This window comes from Callospermophilus lateralis, unplaced genomic scaffold (assembly GCF_048772815.1).
Source record: "Callospermophilus lateralis isolate mCalLat2 unplaced genomic scaffold, mCalLat2.hap1 Scaffold_63, whole genome shotgun sequence".
NCBI lineage: Eukaryota > Metazoa > Chordata > Mammalia > Rodentia > Sciuridae > Callospermophilus > Callospermophilus lateralis.
Genome location: NW_027514713.1, coordinates 2827878 through 2851263, shown reverse-complemented (window position 1 = coordinate 2851263; position 23386 = coordinate 2827878).

Here is a 23386-nt window from a genome sequence, read left to right as displayed (position 1 = left end):
CATGAGCTCTGCAAGCACAATATCCAAGTATTCTCATCTTCACTGAGAAGCAGTATCCACTAAAAGACGAAACCAACCATAGTATTCAGTTATTGCATCTTCTATTTATTGATTTTTACAGTTTTACAAATAAAAACAGCTTGCTTTAGGTAAATTGGTGAAAAAAGCACAGAAATTTAACTACTTATAGTTAAAATTATGTAAATTTACATCTCACCTCTGATACTGATTTTAATTAAAATTGTGAAATAACACCTGCTACAGCTTGAGTTCCATTGAAGCTAATAGTCAATTTGTGGTTCCTTGTGATACCTCAGCTGTCAATTACTGCCCTCCTGTTGCATTTTACTTTGAAGAAAAACACTGTTGTGTGGAGTAAGAACTAATTTTAATTTGAAATGTTTTTGGCACTGTCCAAGGTCACTGAACTACTTCCGATTACTAACAGCACAGAGTATATCTTGAATCTTTTATCAAGAGGGCCCTAAATGGGACCACACCTGCCAGAGAATATGGATTCATCCCACCATAAGTACCTCCCATTTAATCTCAGCAAATTTATTTTTTTCTAGTTCACCTTAATCTGATCATCTGCCTTGGCATGGAGGAGAAAAAACATAGTGGCAGAGCTGTTGTGGGCAATAATTTATCTTCAAAGTTTTGGCATTCAACTAGCCTTCGTTGTCATATCTTACAAAACCAGGCAAGATCCAGATCTCTTTAGTAAAATGGTATCTATGGAATGGCCTTACCAGAAATGCTATTATCAATCCTGACCATGTTTAAAGTGACTTTAAATATTCAAAACAATTCTGATCTTAAATGTAGCTGTATTTATCACATAAGCAAATGATTCATGTCATGTTATATCACATAAGATATATAAATGATTAATTTATCATTCTTTTCTCCAAAAATGACTTTGTATTTCATTAATGAAAACAGAACAATGAGTTTTCTGTGGAAGTGAGTATCAAACTCAAGGCCTCACACATGTGAGGCAAGCCACATCCCCATCCCAGAAAGCTGGTGTTTGAATGATGCTGTTGGAGTAACAGTCTAATGCCAGTGCAGCCTTCCACTGTCCTCTGACCAAAATTGCTTTTTAACTGCTACACACACTGATGGTTCATGGATTATATTCAGAAAAGAAGTTTACAGAAACCATATAACTTCCACCCTTATATAATTGCTGTACACTATATTGTACTTTTTGAGATGCATAAAGAAATTTCAATTCAGACTTCACTAACATAGGAGCAAGAACCAGTTAAACAGCATCTACTGTTCTTTGTCCATTAAGAAAGACTGTTCATCCAGGTTGGTGGCACACACCTATAATCCCAGTGGCTTGTAAACATGAAACAGGAGGTTTGCAAGTTCAAACCCAGCCTTAGCAATTAGTGAGGCTCTAAGCAACTTAACAGAACCCTGTCTCAAGAAAAAAAAATAGTTGGGGATGTGGCTCAGTGATTGAGCACCCTGAGCTCAATTCCTGGTTAAAAAAAAAGTCAGAAAACATAAAAACAGAACAAGCTGCACTGTATAAAATGAATTTTAATTACTTTATCTAAGAGCTAATAAAGGTACCTCTGAAAATCCATGCTAGTCTCTCGAAAGTCATAGCAAAGAAAATAAGCAATCCCTAGAGAGGCTTCTATTAGTGAATGACGTCAAGTGAATTGTCACAGAAACATAACATCTTGACAGTCACATTCCAAACTAAGCTGGTCTGAAAGTGAACTCTGTTTACTTAATGCATTCTTGTTCTTGCACAGAAATGCTGTCATCATGGTCTGTTCAGGCCACAAACTTCTGAGGCATTCCCAACCTTCCCCTTTTCAGATTTTTCACCATAAGAATTTCTCTATTATCTTAAAAATCTTTTCAAGATAATACTGAATAAGAAATATTCTCTCAATGTAATAAATGATATGTTTTATGTCCAGTGTCCTTTTTTTACTCATTTTAATAAACTTTATAAATTAATCACTTAAACTATTTAAAAGAATCATCCATATTAATGCTTATTTTAAGTCATTTAAGATATTTTGATATTTTTTAAAGATTTTTACTGATTGAAAAAAATATTGATTTTGACCATTTTTATTTTTGCAGTTTCTCATACTATCTTTTCTACTTTTAGTCCTTCTCACATTTACCTTGGTAGTTTTTCCCCAAATAAGTAAATTTTTTTCCTAAATTGTCTTTTCTAATCTTTGATGAAGATGTTACTGATTTGAAGTAAAGTACTAATGGATAAAAATAGCATTATACCAGTTGTTCCCAAAATTTAGTATCCATAAGAATCACCTAGGATATTTGCTATAAGATTGTAATTTGAAGGGATAGTGCAATACCTAGGAATTTGTATTTTTAACAAGCACTAGGAATGATTATGCTGAGATAGTCTATGGGCCACACTGGAATTATGTGCTCCATTTGTTAAAATTAGATGAGCAATTTCAACACATGGTGCTGGAACACTTGTATATCCATATGCAAAAAAAAGAGAATTTCAATCCATATTTTGCACCATATACAAAAATTAACTCAAAATGGATCATAGAAAAATTAAAAATAAATGGCTCATAGACCTAAATGAAAACCTAAAACTGTAAAACTTCTAGGAGAAAACATTTGTGGCTTTGGGTTATGCAAAGATTTCTTAATTATATGACACCAAAGCACAATCCATAGAATAAAAGTTGATAAATTGGATTTAATAATAACCAAAATTTTTTGCTCTTTGAAAGACATTGTCATGAGAAGAGATTTAAAAGAAAAACAAAGACTGGGAGGAAATGTTTTCAAAGTACATATCTAATGAAGTATTTATATATAAAATGTATTATTTTTGGAAAAAATTCTTAAAACTTAATAATAAATAAAGCAAATAAACAAATTATGAGAAAAATACCTAAACAGACACTTCAAAGAAGAAGACAAATAAATGGCAGGTAGTCACATGAAAGAAAAGGTATTCAAAATCACCAGTCATTAGTGAAAGGCAAATTAAAAACCAATGAGATACCACTGATTACTCATAGAATTGTTGACATTTAAAAAAAGACTGTACCCAGGATCAGGAAAAATTTGGAAGAACTTGAAGCCTCATACACTGCTGGAAGGAATGTAAAATGATGGAACCAGTTTGGAAAATAGTTTGGCAGTCTCTTAAAATATTAAACATATATTTCCCATAGAATCCAGTCATTTTATTCCTGGATATTTAGCCAAGAGAAATGAAAGCATATGTTTTTACAAAGACTTGTACCTACATGTTCATAATAGTTTTATTTATAATTGCCAAAATCTGGAAACAGCACAAGTGTTCCATCAACAAGAAAATGAATAGACAAGTTGTTGTATGTGCAAAAATGGAAAGCTTTTCATCAGTAATAAGAAATGAACTACTGATACATGAAATACAAATGAATATAAAAATAATTGTGCTGAGTTAAATAAGACAAACCAAAAGAATGCATACTGCATAATTCTATTTACATAAAATTCTTTAAAAGGCAAGGAATCTATAGTGAAAAAAAGCAGATCCAGCCAGGTCTGGTGGCACACACCTGTAATCCCAGCATCTTGGGAGGCTGGGACAGAAGGATGGTGAGTTCAAAGTCAGCCTCAACAAAACCAAAATTCTAAGCAATTCAGTGAGACCCTGTCTCTAAATATAAAATACAAAATAGGGGGACTGGGGTTTTAGCTCAGTGGTAGAGCACTTGCCTAGCATGTGTGAGGCACTGGGTTCAATCGTCAGCACCACATAAAAATAAATAAAAGTCCATTGACAACTAAAAATATATTTTTTAAAAAATACAAAATATGGCTGGAGATGTGGCTCCGTAGTTAAGTGCCCCTGAGATAAATCCCTGGTACAAAAAAAAAAAGAGAAAAGAAAAGAAAAGCAGATTCATGTTCAAATGGAGATGGGGAAAATGGTGGAAGGAAAAAATTACAAAAGTATCTTGATTATAATGATTTTTTAATATTTATATTATGATGATTTTTAGTACATAAATATATTAACAAAACATAAAATTGTTTAGAAAATCTAGAAGACAGTGCTTTATGTGATATCATCTTTCTACTTCTCCCTCACTGGGATAACTTGATTTCTTGGTTAACGATTATATCTCAGAACAAAATCCAACAGAATTTCCAGAACATTGCGGAAGCAGAAATGATAAAATTGGATTATCTTGTTTTGTTTTTGTTTTGATTGGGGGTGAGTTCATGGAAAATCAGTCCGCCTAAAAGAAGCTTTTTCTACTTTGATTTGGTTTCTCTAGGAATAAGACTCTGAGATAGAGTTTCCTGTGTAGGATTTTCTTATGGTATGCCATTGGAATTAACCTCTATTCAAGAGGGGAAGTAGTGTTGGACAGAGAAGATGTGATGCAGACCTATAAACTCCACCTAACTCCATGGAACTCTCTGGCACTGAAGAATCAGTAATATGTAGAGTTAAATCCCAATAGATGATCAAGTATCTATAAAGCAGTCACATTATTATAAGACATACAAGTAGCTATATCAAACAATCTAAGTAGCAATGAGTTCAGATAAGACTTGAACCACTGTTCAAAAGATATTTCTCACTGTCTCTCTGTCCCACTTCTCACATGTTCAGCTCCAAGCTCAGGGTCCACTCAGTGGCTCCTCATTTCTAGACTTATGTGATAGAAAATGAAGGCTATGATCACATACTTCACATTCTCCTACTGACAGATTCAGTAGAAAAGGATCAAGTGTCTAGGAGCTCTGGTGGAAAACAAAATAGTTCTTGAATATATATGTATACATACAGACATATACACACATATATGTGTATGTACATATACACATACATTTTCTTAATTCAACAAGTCTGTTTACAGCTCTTTTATTAGTCTTTGTGCCTCTGGTTGCTCGGATTCCTCTGGTGAGGAGATTGGATTGGACTTACTGACACAGTACTAGGATTTAAATGGAATCACCTCTTCCAAAAGAGAGGAGAGGTGACATTCATAGGGAATTTCTGTGCATTCGTATCAAGAAGTAGATTTAATATATGCTGAGCCACAAACAAGACTAATTCTCTAGTAGAATTGCAATGAGTTTAAGCAAAGACACAAACAATAGGGCATTTTAGGGACTAAGGCAGTAAAAAGGGCACATTGGGGACCATAGGGGCCCTTTAATGGCCATCCAAATACCATCACAGATAGGCCCCTGATCCTACCTACTCATGCACAGGCCATTTTTATTTTCCTGATGAGTAAATATATCCTCATCTTTTCAAATTAAAAACCAATTGAAATGTCAAAAATGAAAACAAAAACATTTTAAAATTAAACTCTATTAAAGAAATGCTAGTTCAAAAAATACATAATTGGGCTCTCTAAAACCTGGCAGCTCCCAAACGCCATCAAGTTTTTCTCTTCGCAAGTCTGTTCTCAGCCATTCCAATAAAGGAACAGAGAAGAACAGAGCTATATCACTTTGACGACAACCCACTTCTAATCCACAGGATCCTATGCCTTTGCACCCTGTTCAAAGGAAACTTGGCCTAGAAAAGAATTAGTTTCATAATAAACCAGCCATTCTGAGAATAGAGGTGAGAAGAGATAGGGCAGAAGAATCCGAGACAGTGTAGAAGAGTTGGTGAATTTTAATTGCCAGTTCATATGCAACTTCATGATCGTGCACAGTGACCAGAGGGACTTGGCTTCTAGTTTCTCAAACTCTCAGTTCAGGAGCAGAAAATAACAAAATCTGAAAGGTGTTTGGTCCTTCTAGAGATAGCCAAAAAAATGTTTGAGTCACTGAGAGAGAGGCAAATAAAATCATTTCAAGAAAAATAGATTACTAGGGAAAGTTTAGCATCTGCAGCATGATCTTGGTTATTCCCATCTAACATTTATTAAGTGCATAGTTTACAAGACATGCCAAAGTCCCTCTCAAGTGCATGGTTATGTGGGCTAAGGAAGTTTAGAGAGATATAAGCCCAAGGAAATCTGTGAAACTGGGCCATCACTAAGAAGCAAAATAATGCAAAATACATTTTTATATAAATAAAAATTCTGAGACATGATCAAAATAATATATGTAAGACAGATGATTATGAGAAGATTTAAAGATTATGATTTTGGAAATAACAGAATTTAATGCCAAAAAAACCTTGAAGAGGAACAACATTTTAAATGGCTAGGGGAAACATTCTCTCTAGAGAGTGGATTCTCTTTCTCATGAATGTGTTTGAATGGCACCGTTTCTTAAGCTTCTTCCTTTATTTCTTCTTCCCTCTCCACATTCTCTCAGTACTTACTATTTCAAGCAAGCTTTATACTCAAGAAGTTACTGCTGCTAATGAAGCAAATGGTAGTCATGAAACTCAAGCTGGAAGAAAAAGCCTGTCTTAAGTAAGTTCTAATAAACCTTCTTACAGATTAAAACCAGGTAGGTAAAATGTACATAATGCTTACTAATTTTTGGTGCTTTGATGAAATAAGCAAAGAGACATGAAAAAAATTATTACCCTTTAACCAATCCCTTTCCCTCATCACCCTATCACCCAACAGGCTACTAAATACACTAGAGAATGATTCTGGGAAACAGAAGACGTGCTCCTTTGGTTCTCTTGATTTTCTCTCATTTCTGTGAATTTAATTTTCTGTGCGAGCATGTGTCTGAGCTGGGGCAGACAGATTGGTGCAGGGTTTCTTAAAAACAATTTTTTGCTCCATCAGACACAATATATTCTGCTGAAAGAGAAGAAAGCACTATACCCCAGGGGGAAAAAAAGTTTCCCCAATAGTTTGTTCCCTCAATATTTTACAATGAAAGGCAACGTCCCTCTTGGGTGATTTAATTTAATTGTTATGTTTTTTAACTTTGTTCTAGGGGAAATTAAGCATCCATCAGCTGCACTTCATAGACAAATACCACTTTTTGGTAGATAGAACACAAAACTAGGAATCAGAAAACCCAAATAAGAATCCTGGCACAGCACTGGGTGATTTCATCTCCACTTGCCTAAATTTCCTGTTTGCAAAATGAGATAGAGCTTCCCACTCGTCACTTCTTTCTTGGAGAGGCTGTGAAGACTAATAGTCTTCACTCTGATTTTTTTTTCCTTCCAAGAAGCAGCATAGATTTTTTTATTTTATTTTATTTTATTTTTTTATTGGTTATTCAAAACATTACAAAGATTTCAGAATCACATCGGTTACACATCCACATTTTTACATAATACCATAATAGTAACTGTTGTATTCTGCTACCTTTCCTATCCTCTACTATCCCCCCTCCCCTCCCCTCCCATCTTCTCTCTCTACCCCATCTACTGTAATTCATTTCTCTCCTTATTTTTTTCCCATTCCCCTCACAAACTCTTATATGTAATTTTGTATAACAATGAGGGTCTCCTTCCATTTCCAAGCAATTTCCCTTTTCTCTCCCTTTCCCTCCCACTTCATGACTCTGCTTAATGTTGATCTTTTCCTCCTGCTCTTCCTCCCTGCTCTGTTCTTGGTTGCTCTCATTATATCAAAGAAGACATTTGGCATTTGTTTTTTAGGGATTGGCTAGCTTCACTTAGCATAATCTGCTCTAGTGCCATCCATTTCCCTGCAAATTCCATGATTTTGTCATTTCTTAGTGCTGCGTAGTACTCCATTGTGTATAAATGCCACATTTTTTTATCCATTCATCTATTGAGGGGCATCGGGGTTGGTTCCACAGTCTAGCTATTGTGAATTGTGCTGCTATGAACATCGATGTGGCAGTATCCCTGTAGTACGCTCTTTTGAGGTCTTCAGGGAATAGTCCGAGAAGGGCAATAGCTGGGTCAAATGGTGGTTCCATTCCCAGCTTTCCCAGGAATCTCCATACTGCTTTCCATATTGGCCTCACCATTTTGCAGTCCCACCAGCAATGTATAAGAGTACCCTTTTCCCCACATCCTCGCCAGCACTTGTTATTGTTCGACTTCATAATGGCTGCCAATCTTACTGGAGTGAGATGGTATCTTAGGGTGGTTTTGATTTGCATTTCTCTGACTGCTAGAGATGGTGAGCATTTTTTCATGTACTTGTTGATTGATTGTATGTCCTCCTCTGAGAAGTGTCTGTTCAGGTCTTTGGCCCATTTGTTGATTGGGTTATTTGTTTTCTTATTGTTTAATTTTTTGAGTTCTTTGTATACTCTGGATATTAGGGCTCTATCTGAAGTGTGAGGAGTAAAAATTTGTTCCCATGATGTAGGCTCCCTATTTACCTCTCTTATTGTTTCTCTTGCTGAGAAAAAACTTTTTAGTTTAAGTAAGTCCCATTTGTTGATTCTTGTTTTTAACTCTTGTGCTATGGGTGTCCTATTAAGGAATTTGGAGCCCGACCCCACAATATGTAGATCGGAGCCAACCTTTTCATCTATCAGACGCATAGTCTCTGATTTGATATCAAGGTCCTTGATCCATTTTGAGTTAACTTTTGTGCATGGCGAGAGGAGGGGATTCCGTTTCATTTTATTGCATATGGATTTCCAGTTTTCCCAGCAACATTTGTTGAAGATGCTATCCTTCCTCCATTGCATGCTTTTAGCCCCTTTATCGAATATAAGATAGTTGTAATTTTGTGGATTGGTTTCTGTGTCCTCTATTCTATACCATTGGTCCACCCGCCTGTTTTGGTACCAGTACCATGCTGTTTTTGTTAATATTGCTTTGTAGTACAGTTTGAAATCTGGTATCGCTACACCTCCTGATTCACACTTCCTGCTTAGAATTGCTTTTGCTATTCTGGGTCTTTTATTTTTCCATATGAATTTCATGATTGCTTTATCTATTTCTTCAAGAAATGCTGTTGGGATTTTGATTGGCATTGCATTGAACCTATAGAGAACTTTTGGTAATATTGCCATTTTGATGATGTTAGTTCTGCCTATCCATGAACAGGGTATATTTTTCCATCTTCTGAGATCTTCTTCTATTTCTCTCTTTAGGGTTCTGTAGTTTTCATTGTATAAATCTTTCACCTCTTTTGTTAGGTTGATTCCCAAGTATTTTATTTTTTTTGAGGATATTGTGAATGGGGTAGATGTCCTCATTTCCAGTTCAGAAGATTTGTCGCTGATATACAGGAATGCCTTTGATTTATGCGTGTTGATTTTATATCCAGCCACTTTGCTGAATTCATTTATTAGCTCTAGTAGTTTCTTTGTAGACCCTTTTGTGTCTTCTAGGTATAGGATCATATCATCCGCAAATAGTGATAATTTAAGTTCTTCTTTTCCTATTTTTATGCCTTTAATTTCTTTCGTCTGTCTAATTGCTCTGGCCAGTGTTTCGAGAACTATATTGAATAGAAGTGGTGAGAGAGGGCATCCCTGTCTTGTTCCAGATTTTAGAGGGAATGCCTTCAGTTTTTTTCCATTTAGAATGATGCTAGCCTGAGGCTTAGCATATATAGCTTTTATAATTTTGAGGTAAGTTCATGTTATCCCTAGTTTTTCTAATATTTTGAACATAAAGGGATGCTGTACTTTGTCGAATGCTTTTTCTGCGTCCACCAGATGATCATATGGTTCTTATCTTTAAGTCTATTGATGTGGTGAATTACGTTTATTGATTTCCGTATATTGAACCAGCCTTGCATCCCAGGGATGAATCCTACTTGATCATGGTGCACAATCTTTTTGATATGTTTTTGTACACAATTTGCCAGAATTTTATTGAGGATTTTTGCATCTAAATTCATTAGAGATATTGGTCTGTAGTTTTCTTTCTTTGAGGTGTCCTTCTCTGGTTTGGGAATCAGGGTGATATTGGCCTCATAGAATGAATTTGGGAGTTCTCCCTCTTTTTCTATCTCCTGAAATAGATTATGGAGTATTGGTATTAGTTCCTCTTTAAATGTTTTGTAAAACTCTGCTGTATATCCATCCGGTCCTGGGCTTTTCTTGGTTGGTAGTCTTTTGATGGCTTCTTCTATTTCCTCCCTTGATATTGATCTGTTTAGGTTATTTATATCTTCCTGATTCAATCTGGGTAGTTCATATGTCTCAAGGAATTTATCTATGCCTTCACTATCTTCTATTTTATTAGAGTATAGGGTTTCAAAATAATTTCTAATTATCGTCTGTATTTCTGAATTGTCTGTTGTGATGTTGCCTTTTTCATCCCGTAAGCTAGTAATTTGGGTTCTCTCTCTTCTTCTCTTTGTTAGTGTGGCTACTGGTCTATCAATCTTATTTATTTTTTCAAAGAACCAACTTTTAGTTTTGTCAATTTTTTCGATTGTTTCTTTTGTTTCGATTTCATTGATTTCTGCTCTAATTTTAATTATTTCTTGCCTTCTACTGTATTTGCTGCTGATTTGTTCTTCTTTTTCTAAGGCTTTGAGGTGTAGTATGAGGTCATTTATTTGTTGGCTTTTCCTTCTTTTAAGGAATGAACTCCATGAAATGAATTTTCCTCTTAGTACTGCTTTCATAGTGTCCCAAAGATTTCGATATGTTGTTTCTGAGTTTTCGTTTACCTCTAAGAATTTTTTAATTTCCTCTTTGATGTCTTCTGTAACCCTTTGTTCATTCAGTAGTATATTGTTTAATCTCCATGTGATGTAGGGTTTTTCCTTTCTCATTTTATTATTGATTTCCAATTTCATTCCATTATGATCAGATAAAATGCATGGTAGTATCTCAACTCCTTTGTAATTGCTAAGCTTTGCCCTGTGACATAATATATGGTCTATTTTTGAGAAGGATCCATGTGCTGCTGAGAAGAAAGTGTATCCGCTTGATGTTGGGTGGTATATTCTGTATATATCAATTAAGTCTAAGTTATTTATTGTATTATTGAGCTCTATGGTTTCTTTATTCAATTTTTGTTTGGAAGATCTGTCCATTGGTGAGAGAGGTGTATTAAAATCTCCCATGATTATTGTGTTGTGGTCGATTAGACTCTTGAACTTGAGAAGAGTTTGTTTGATGAACGTAGCTGCACCATTGTTTGGGGCATATATATTAATGATCGTCAAGTCTTGTTGGTGTATGGTTCCCTTGAGCAGTATGTATTGTCCTTGTTTATCCCTTTTGATTAACTTTGGCTTGAAGTCTATTTTATTTGATACAAGTATGGACACCCCTGCTTGCTTCAAGAAGCAGCATAGATTTTAATGGTACAAAAGACACATCTCCATCTGTTTGGACAGGGCAACACAGACTGATTCTGTGCTAGGTCTGATGGTTACAAATGTAGGGCATGTTATGAGCTCAGAACTCAAAGAGGCATCAGGCACACAAATAGAATACTGCACACAGAAGACGTCAAGAGACATGTGAATATATTCCAAACTGAGTTAGATCTCAAGAGGTAAAAAGCCCTGGAGGACGAATGCATGAACTCCAGATCCAGATTCTGAAACTAGACTTTTAGCTGAATGACTGCAGACATGTTACTTAATTTCTCTGTGCCCTAGTTTCTTAATCCATAAGGAGATTTAAACAATAGTACCACTTCCTAGGAATAGCATACACATATATAAAGTGTTTAGAACAGTCATACAGTAAGTAGTATTGTTGCTATTATCAAGAAAAGGTACAGAGATCAGTGTGAACTGTAGAGGACAGGAACATCACAACTGGTTTGTTGGGATTGCAAAGGTTCCATTCTTAAGTCCTAAAGGACCTAAGCAGACAAGGCTAATTTGTAGAAGGCTTTACTATGAGTTTGGATTTTATTTCATAAGGAATGAATAGTCACTGAATAATTTTAGATTAATAAATGTCACAGATTCATGAGTTGATCCATAATTAAAGGAAGTTGCTGACAAGAGTAAGATGGCTTCTTAGGAAAATGGCCACAATTACTTCCCTTCCAGTTTCCACACCCTTTATAATGTCTTTGGAGGATTTTTCCCATCAAGAGGTAAGAATATATGTCCCTACCTACTTAAAATGGGCTGACTTTGGACTTGTGTAACTAAATGCAGCAGTTATAATGTGCCTGTCCCAAGCCTTTACTTTAAGAGGTCTTACACGTTTCTGTTTTCTCTCCTGGAATCTGCCCCATTATATGATCAAGCTCAAGGTAACCTAACAGAGGAGGAGAGAACACATGGAATAGAGCCAACCTATCCAACTGAGGCCAGCCACTCCCGAGCTAACCTGATAATTGGCATAGAGCCCAACCAAGACCAACTGCCTAGTTGAACCTAGCCTAAATTTCCAACTTGCAGAATTATGAACTAAATAAAGATTGTTCTTTTAAACCACTTAAATTATTTTGGAGAAGGTTGTTATGCAGCAATGATTAGCTTAAAAACATACTATAGAACTTGAGTAATAGTTCTGAAGTATTTAATATATGCATGCACATGCCAGTGCAGACATAATTATTGCTTTTATTTATGGGAAAGCTTGAATTTTATAGTGAGTTTACTTAAAGTAGTCTCATGCAGGTATTGTTATTCCATTCTATGGAATTTTTATTCCATTCTGTGGAGAGCTTGGTGATATTTATAATCACACAATTTGGGAAGTGGGCTTGGAATTTGGGACTGCAGATACCTTGGAGATTGGGAGATTTGTTTTAATGGTACCGTTGTTTTCCCAGGAAGATAAGAAAAGTTGCCATTTCTTTGTTTCATTTATTTATTCAACAAATCTTTGAGAGTTTTCTGTGCACTAGGCTCATGCTGAATCAAAGAAACTGAGTGGTAAATCTGCCATACATAATCCTGGCCATTGTTGGTGTTGGTATGAGACAAACTGGGTTAAACAGACAATTATCTAAGAATGTGCTGAATGTTATCATATAAGAAGGACAGGGCATTCTCAGAACTTGGGTAAGCATAGAAAGCTTTCCAGAAGAAGCAACATCTATATTTAAATCAAAGAATGAGAATTAACAAGGCAAAGAGACAGAGAAAGGTAATCCAAGTATGAAGGACTAGCAAGGCAAAGTCATGAAGATGTTCTCATGACACATTACTCAAGTTTATAAGCTGCTCATATATGGCATGAATGGAAGAGGTAAGCTGTAGGCATTAGAGGTATTAACAGAAATTTGACCTTAGAGGACTGCCTTAATCCATTTTCTGTTGCAATAACAAATACCACAGACAGGGTAAATTACACACACACACACACACACACACACACACACACACACATCACATGTTTATTTTGGTTCTAATCCAAGATCAAGGAGCAGCATCTGGTGATGGCCTCTTTCATGGCAGATGCTCATGGTGGTGAGAAGCATCTGTTGCAAGAGCATCATGTGGCAAGAGACAGGGAGTACTAGGGACCTACCCAAACTAACTTTTTTAGCAGACCCAATGTCAAGATAAACCATTGACTCATTTACTCCATTAATCCATTAATCACTTGAATAGATTAACCCATTTGTTAATCTATTCAAAAGCTTAGAAGGAGAGTTTTCGTAGAGATGACCAAGGCAGAGCCCTAATCACCTCTTAAAGATTCCAACTGGTCCCACAATTTAATATCTCATAATGGGGATTCAATTTTAGTTCTGAATTTTCAAGGGGCCAAGCAATATTCAAACCATAGCAGGGATTTATGAATTTGGTCAGTATCTTGAAGGCAGGTGAAAGCCTGAAAACATGTTATGCAGGTTCATGAAATTGTCAAATTTGCATTTCAGAAACATGATCCTGGTTAGAATATGAAAACAGAATTGAGGAAAGTTGGGGAATGAGTAGAGGCTGAGAGACAATTTGGGAAACAGTGATGGTAATTGAGGTATTTCAGAATGAAGACCTGAAACAGGTTAGGTAGCAATTAAGATGACAGAAAAATGAATACAATTAAAATATGTTTAGTAGACAAACTCAAGAGGTTTGGGTACTTAATTAGATTTTGACAGAGGGAGGGCAGCTCTAGACTGCTGTCTTGGGCAAGTAGATAGATGGTGGTGAGATATTCACCGAGATGGGAGACACAGAAAAGGAACACTTTGGAAAAAGGAAATATTAAGTCTGGGTTAAGATCTATTAAGTGTGATGTTCTTATGAGATGTCCCAAAGAAGATGTCCAGTAGATAGCTGAGGAAAACATGTATGTGAAGAAGAGTAGATTTAATTTCCACAGTTTCTTGAAGGATTGTGGACACTTTGACACTAAGTTGTGTCAAAGCAGTGTGAATGGACTTAACAGAGCCTCAGTGTTCTCACATGGTGTTTGGTCCTCAGGGGTTAGCAATGTGATAAGCAGCTTCTGAAGAGCTTAACCTTCACCATGATCAGGGCTGGGTTGCTACAGGAAGCAACAACAAACTCTCCTTCTAAGCTTTCGAATTTGGCAAAGGCATAGAAGTGGATGGTACTCAAGTGGCACAGGTTTCATGTTCTGGTACCTGGAGGATAGCAACAGTCCAGTTAGATTACCCTTGCCATGTTCTACCACATAAATTGGGATAATTTACAGTAGCTCATTTTATAATATCTTGTAAGATAGAAAATACAGCACACAATGATTAGCCAAAGGGAATTAGAAAGAAGGATTAAGATAAGTTCATGATTTCTGTTTGAGAAACTTGAATACTGATGATGTTTCTAGTCAAAACTGAAAAGTCAAGAATGGAAGGTAGCTCAGCTGAGATTAGAACTTCAGTTTTGAACTGAAATTGCTGAGCAATAAGTGAGCAGGCAAAATCTCTAAGACAGCTCTTGTTTCTCTGTAGCTGCAAATCAAGGCGCATCCCTCGGAGAGACAGGAAGGGAGTCAGTTTTTCAGAAATATCAACCACACCCACAGCCTCTTTGTGTAGGGGGCAATTAAAAATAGACCATAGTTCAGAGTATGTTCAGTCTAATACAATTAAGATATTACTTAAGCACTAACTCTAGCTCTGAACATCACTCCTAAGTGTGAGTTAAAAATACTTTTAAACATATTTCCCGGTTATCCATAAGAAAAAGAGCAGTATTTCTACTCAATTACCTAGAGGAAACATATGTGTCTTCACTGATAAATGTGTTTAGGTGAAAGTAGCCCCAAAACGTTGTTATTTATTAGAAAATACCATAACTAGAGGGTCTCAGGCTATATTTTTTCTGAATGCCTTTCTGACATTTTCTGTGAAGGTCGTAGAGATGACGGAGTAAAAATAAGCTCAGAATATTTGGGATTATTTATGCAACTTCTTGTGGACATACAATTTAAGCTTGATCAGTCTGATCACTATGGAATGAGCCCTGGCCAAGTGGTAGGGATTAATCTGCCATGAGACAGTCTTCAATAAATTATTTGGTTGGTTTTTTCCCCTTTTTCTGGTTTAAGACATTTTCCTCCAATAAATAATTGAGTTGTACACTGGAAAACGAAAATGACTGACCTCCTCAGAAAGTAAAATAAAGTCTGAAAATGGAAACCAGAGTTTTCCCTTCTAGTGCCCACTGAGTGAAAAAATGTACTTATTTATTTGAAATACCAGCAAATGGGCTCCCACGTAATGAAATATTTATTGAAATTGCTTCTTTGGCCCTCTACAGTTGCTGATAGGGTTTAATGAGAGTCAGGTAAGGAAGCCAGAGAGAAGGTACCTCTATTTATTTATTTATAATTCAAGCAGCTTCGACCATAAGGCTTATTTTGGGAAATCATACAGGCAGGGCCATACATGACTGACAATAATAGTCATTTTCCATTTTCATTGAATCGTTTGCCAGAGCCAAGAAAAATCAATCTTAAGAGATTTCTGTATTTACTTGGTTCTGGTTTTTTAAAGCTTTTACTCTCTTAAGATATTGTTATGTTAGTTTTAATTAAAGTTCACTATGTTCAATCTTGCTCAGTATTTTTTTTCAGAATTTCAACATCAATATCTCCATTTCCTTTTTTGTTGTTGTTCTCTAGATTTTGTTTATATGTTTGTTTGTTTTCCTAGCCTTTCTATATTTTGAGAATTAGTTTTAGTTCACCAACCCAAGGAAAGGGCTTTTTCTATTCCTTCTTACTTCGATCAAGATATATCTATACAAATTAAGAACATATCTGTCCAAACTATAACTATTACCCTGTGAAAGCAATTATTTTAAAACAAATTCTTAAAATAAAACATCTGTATGAGCTATGCTAAGAAAGAATGAGAAGTGTCACTAAAAAGAACCAATATAAAAGTATATGGTAGGTAGCTTATTCTTTCTTCTTTCCCTTTTTTATGGTATTTTGTGCTGTCCTACTCTTTTTAACTGAAAGCTTTATCATAGAATTGATCTATAATTCACACATTGTTCTCAGTAGATTGTTCAAAATCATAAAGTACACTCTAAAGAGGAAATAGTGTAATCAGTAGCACCTGAACAGGAATACTTGAGTATTCCTTAAGAAGCTATCCTTTACTTTGATCTTATGGTCCATGGATCTGAACTTTTTAAAATCAGAAGCACTCAGTAAATACAAAGTAAATCCACTAAGAACCCATTTCTCACCTAGTCCCTTTTTGTGTGTGTGTGTGTGTGTGTATTTCACCTTGCAAAGAATTGAAGGCCAAAATTTTAATAAAATGGGCCAGAACCTGTTCACATGCAGGAATCAGAAAGTTTACAGCCCAGCAGCACATGGGTGTTCTTTTCAACAATGATCTGCACCAGTGAAAGTCAAGTTATTTTCTGTGGAAAAGTGAGTTGTATGCCTTGCCTGTCATCTTACAGGTCCTTTCCCTGGAATGCCACACATGGTCACATAACAATCACACAGAGGCATATAACTGTTTTTTTTTTTCCTTTGACACCAAGATAACATATCCACTTAACTAGGAACACACTATTGTAGTGTAACTTTTAAAAAGAAAACTTCCCTTCCCATAGCAGGGCAGAGAGTGACCAAATCAGTTATCAAACCAATGTCCTTCATCTTTGGTACCAATTGATGTCAGGTAACCCCACAATCACACAAACCCTGGCCTGAAAAATCAATTATAATCTTTGACTTCTCCTGGGATAAACCACTTGCATGACTTGCCACTGGACACTTGACTAATAGTATCACTGAGGACAAGTCTTCTAAGCCCAAAAGAGTTGTAAAAATTTCAAACCTTTCCCTTCTAAAAAGGAATAGCATATGGTCTTCCCTCATGTGCAATTATGCACATACTGAGAAATGACATGTCTATGTACACTGTGCAAGCAAATTTAGATGAAGATAAACTTTACAGAAAAGAAAGGATTCCATTTAGCATTCTTTAGAACAGGTAATCTAGCAAATGAGTACCCTGAAATAGCTACCCAGCTCACTCCACCACATTAATAATTCAATTCTCTGACATGGAGAAGAAAACCACCAACTGGCCAAAAATAATAATGTTTGGCTCAAAAACAACACCATGTCCAATGCAGCCTCCCCACCTTGAGAGAACTGCTTTCCACATATGCATATCCAGAGCACACTGAACGGTACCCCTGTTCCAGAGACAAGGGACTATTTGAATAATTGAAGCATGAAATGCAGCCTCCAGGGACAGCCTCTGCCCTTGGGAAAGCAACCAACAGTTTGAAAACTGCATGGGATCAGGGGACGCTCTAAATAAAAACAGTATGTATGCAAGAAGGAAATCCATCAATGGAGAATAGTCCATGTGCTAGAAATTGGGACCTACAACTGATAACATGGAATGGAGAAATTGGCACTAAACCCCATTAGTCAACTTCATTCACTTTCATGCATCTAAGCGGCACACAGGCGGGAAGAAGGCGGAGGGGGAAGGTGTTCCCTGCCCAAATGATTCCTGTTTAATAATTTCTACATTGTAAGATGTTGACATAAAGAAAGGTCATCAGAGGAAGCAGTGTGAAATAAATTTGTCAATCCATTCAGAGGAAGATAGAAACATCAGGAGTCAGACTGCAATCACAGAAAAGGCACTTAAAGCAGTGCTGGATTGTACAACAGCCTATGGATTGCAGTCCCAGCCCCCAGCTCCACCTTTAAAAGACAAGGGTAGTATGTTCTTTTGTGTTTTGATACCCTGCTGTTAGAAGCCACCACTTTTCAGCATACCACAGGTAATATATGACTTTATATTACTAGATAGTGAGCAAATTGAGGAATTCTCTCTCTTTTTTTCCCTCCTGGTCCTAGCACTATAACATGAATAATTTTGTTGTTGAATAAGTAAATGTATACACACTGTGAGAAGGATCTAAAATCTCCAATTAAGTCATCAAATAATTAATCAAAAATATCTTAAAATATTTTTTTCATCACGTAACAGAACAGTAATTTTATGGGTTGAAAAATGTATGAGTATTCTGCCCAGTCATCAGCTTACCTCAGTTCAGAAATTACGATAATTAGAAAATTCTCAAAGCAAGCATTACCAGAATAAATTTATCATTTATTCATTTTTGAAACATTTATACGAATCACAGGGTAAAGCACCCTGGAGTCCTCTATCTCCTTAATCCAACCAAAAAATAAAACTATAATAATCTCAATAGATGAAAATCTTACCAACTTTAAAATATCTGAAAAAAATATTCTGAACATCATTGACCAAAAAAATTTACTTTTAATAAAAATTCCTGAGACAATACTAACCAATGTAGATACATAATTATGAACATAATGTTCACTTCATTCCATTTATAATAACAAAAAGAAAAATATGAAGAGAAAGAAAACATTCAGTTGGAAAGTTGGCAAAACAAGATTATTCACTGACTGGAATACAATGTAGCCAGTAAAAACAATATCTATTCAAATTTTATAATTTAATTGGAAAACTGATGAATTAGTGTTTGTGAAACAGGGAAATGGAAGATTATATCCCCTGAAAATCTCCAAGTAATGAAAGGAAGGAAGGACATAATGTTAGATTATATATATATCTATATCTATATCTATATCTATATCTATATATATATATATATATATATATATATATATATATATGTATATATTTGTTCTTCTCGGGTACATTGCAAAAAATTAAAGTTGAAATAAGAAAGTGATACAGGAGAAGAGTCTAGTTTTGTGGTCCCTCTCTCCCAAATCATTGTCAAACTTGTTCCTTGAATTTTATAATTCATTATTGTTTCTAATTTAATTTTAATAACTACAGAAAAAATCAATTGCTTTCTGTTAAGTTGCTTTTATGTTAGTTTGTAGTCACTGATGAATAAAAGGGACATAATATGTTAATTTTTAATAATATTACTGGAAAGGAATAAGCTAGGCACTTCTGACAAAAACTAAGAAATTAAGCTTATGTTTTAAATCCGCTCTTACATAACATTGAAAAAGGAAATTTAGCATTTAGCAGGCAGGATATATACTTGATATTGTAATCTAAATGGAATTAGCAACTTTGAACGTGATATCATATATAAAACATCTCTGACTTCAAGATAAGAGTTTGATATTGAAATATACCTTAACATACTGAAGGTACTGATCAATTCCTGAGTTCATTACCTGAGTTAGGACATCAAGGGCAGAACTCCAGAAAATGGAAAAATACATTGGAAAACTATCCCAGAGCTTTCAGTTCCTCTGAGATGAACAGCTCATTAAAATTCCCATCAAATTATTAAATGTTTATTAAATATTTGATGGGTCAACATTCACATCAAACAACATGCTTATATACTCAAACCCTTTACTGCAAACCAATGAAGTTGGAGTTGTTCAACATTTCAGATCTCAGCTTCTGTGAAAACTGAAGTGCTGTTGACATGGCTGAAATTTTCAAAATAATCATACCTATCATAACAATGAAGTCCAGTTAAGTGTATATATTTCTGCATTCTACAGATGGCTCAACACTTCAAGGCTGTCTGGATACATAGGTTGTGTAGAACCACATACTTGCAGGTATTGTTTTTTTTTTCTTCCAACTTCTTTTCTAATGGTCAAAATATCTTACCTAAAATTATAAAAATCTCTGTTTTATACAAACGAAGATATTATTCAGATTCTGATAATCAATTAAAAATGGAGACCATTGGGATGTTTCATTTCACATAGACAAAACATCTGGGTAAGATGGTCACATAGTTTTATCCAGAGGTTCTGCATTGAGCAAATAGATGACATTATTTACTGAACATGAGTGTGTCATTTTCAATTGAGGCGGAAACAGTTTTTGAATACAGCGGATTTCCTTAGATTATACACGCAATAAAGTTCACACTTGGAACTGATAGAAAGACCAAATAGTAATTTCCTAAAGGTCACTTCATAAAGAGTTTAGAGAAAAATATAAATGTATTTTCTCTGAGAAATAAGACTGATAGGAGGATGATATTTGCATCCACTGAACTGCTCTGGCCTGGGAGACCACCTGTATGGAGAAACAATAGAAGTCCATGAAAACACCCCCAGATCCCTGCACCAACTGCATCCTCAGAGTTAAGACAACAACTATATGACAACAGAGATATTTTGAATATTAAATTAACCCTACTATGCCTCAGTTTTCAAAAGAAATTCATAATGATAAATGTCAGAGTCTTATTGAAATCCTGGATGAAGCACAATTTTCTTCCTTTTGATACCACAAAATTTTTCTCCATCCTTGGATTTGTCTCAAGTAATACCCCGAATAAATAACAATCAAACAACAAAAAGCCCAGGAGATTTCTCTATAGATATGGTCAAAAGTAAAACGTTCCATAATTTATTGTTCCATAATTTTTTGGCATGATTATAATATCTCTAAAGTCTTGATGGCTATTTTCTGTAAAATCTAAAATGACAAATGTCAAAGCAATTTATGATCATTTCATCCCTTTATAAATCCAAGGTCAATTGCTCAATATGGTTTTATGAATATTAAAATTATGTCTTTCCCTCCTTCTAGGCCTTACTATAGCCAAGTGGCTTTTGTCATTTTCATGGAACAGATTTTCTAATGTCTCTATAATTACTCTAAATTTGCCATCCCACTTTTCGGCCAATGGGTCCCATACATCACATGCATTGTTCAGAATGCTCTGCCCAGTGAAACAACCATATGTGGAATGTTCTATACGATGTGCATTCCGCACTTGGTCACATTTGAAAACTGTTTTTCTCTTTTTTTCCATAAAACTTTCTGCTTATTCAAATAGTGATCAGAAATTAAGACTTCTTCATATCCAAATGCTCTTCACATCATTTATACCACAATTACCAAATTCAAAATAAAAAAAGAAGACAACATGAAATGAAGGCAATAAAGGATCCTCTCTGAGAAAGAGAAACAAAGTTCATATTTCTTCCTACAGAAATCAGGACTTAAACTTCTTTTCATGTTTGAAACCCTGATAACAGCTGATAACAGTCTCACATCAGTCACGGTTAAATGTAAATACATCTACCATAAAAATCAGTCAAAACAAAACCACACCATAACTTCTTTTTTTTTTCAAATCACAGGAGCTGAAAAAACCCGAAATTCACAAAATCAAACAATAATTGAAATGAATAAGCACCCAGATTTTGTGATGGTGTGTTATATATCGTTTGATTTTTTCTGAATATTTATTGTTTCACCAACAAGGACATCATCACTTTGTGATCCTAGGTAATGACTCACAAAAAGTAAAAACTAAGGGTTTAACCAGTGGCAGAGAATGAGAGTTTGCTGCTAGGTTTTTATTATTCCTTTTATTATTCACTATCAAAACTCCAGTATGGCAAGAGTAACAATCTATTCAGCTGAAAGAAAACATGTCCCAGATCTCTGTGCAAAGAAGTATCAACTGAGAATCAAGTGGAAGCACTGCCATTGTGGAGGTTTCTGAGATATCTCTCTGAAGGCATCTGAGTTTGCAGGTGCCCTTCTGCCCTCCCTTCTCCCTCTTCTTCCAATGTGGACTTCCTGTCAGCTATGTTGTTATCTGAAATATTTTTGAAGTGCCTTTGAGAGTGGAATTCCTACAGGGCGGTCGGAAAGAAGATTTAAAAAAAAAAAAGAATATGGTTTCTTGATAATATCCAGAAGCTAAAACTTCAGCTCTGGATCACCTTCCTCTGGAACTCACAAACATGGGAGAATAGCAAATCCTTTCTTGTATAAATCATGACATTTTAGGCCTCTCACTTTCAGGTGCATACAATTTCTAATTGAGGCAATAGCCTTCTTATTTATTAAGTGATTTTGAAGCAGGCTGCTGACCCCAGATCAGAAATACAGTTGTCCTAAATTGTTTTTCCAAAACCGAGATTTGGTCACATAAAACAGACACAATTTTTAATAACTGGCCCTTTTTTAATGGAAATATGTATTTCCTAGGTGTTTCAAGCAAAAGGGGAGTGAAATTTACCAGCCCATGCAGGTGTCAAACCTAAAAATGTATTCATATTATTTTCAGCACCCACACAAATGTTTACAAAAATAATTGGGACTCTTGGGCATGTCACTAGTGAAATAAGATCTTTGTATTTCAATCCCTGTCATTCCAATCAGTGTCTTTCATTAACTACTCCACAGCTATGAGCTTAATCTCTAATGGTTAGCACTGGCAGCAAAGAGGTCCCAGGTAAGGGTAGATGCTCAGTCAGGACAAGGATGCATCATATTTCATACAAAAAGGGGACTTGACTTCCCTGGGGAGATATGTGAAGAGGAGAAAGATTCAATTGTACAAAGTTGTTCCCTCGTGTCCTGTCTGGTGCCAGGGAAAATTGGATTAGATAGTTTCTGATGGCTTCATCTAGGTTAAGATTTCAATGATCTGTATTAACTTCCATTAATCATGTAATTATCTTTCCATTTGGTAACTGAATTTGCAGCATTTTAAACTAATGGCTTCTAGGGTTTATAAAACCAAAGCTAAAATATGACCTAAAAGGGTCACTCCTTCTCTTGGTTATATATCAAGTCCTTCTGCTAAGAATTATTTCCTACTTGATGTGCAGAGAAACACATCCACAGAAATACCTACACCACATCCAAGGCAGAATGGCAATGCATCCTTAATTTGCATAATTCAACATAGGATGCTTTCTAAAGATTCTACAGCTGGCCTAAGAGCAAGTATAAATTATTTAAGACAGGCAGATAAATTTTAAAGTGTTTATTCTTAGATAGAAGAAATAGCATCTTATGGAAACTATTTCATTCAGAACAATCAATAATACAGATCAAAAATAATACTCATGTGTTGCCTAGTGGGGAAAAGTATAAAGCAACTCAATAACATTCATTTGTGTAATTTGAAAAAGAAAATGTAAAACTCCACCTTCAAAGGCCTCCATATTTTTTTTATTAGGATAGAGAATAAATCAATTTTTTTCATGCTAGTCACTGGTTATATATAGAAACTGTCACACCTTGTATTTTCTAACAGTTCTGCTTGGACAAAAATTAAGTGTGATTTTGTTCCTTGGTCCTTGTTTCAATTAGTGCATGAATGTGCATCTCTGTTTTCCTGACATTTCT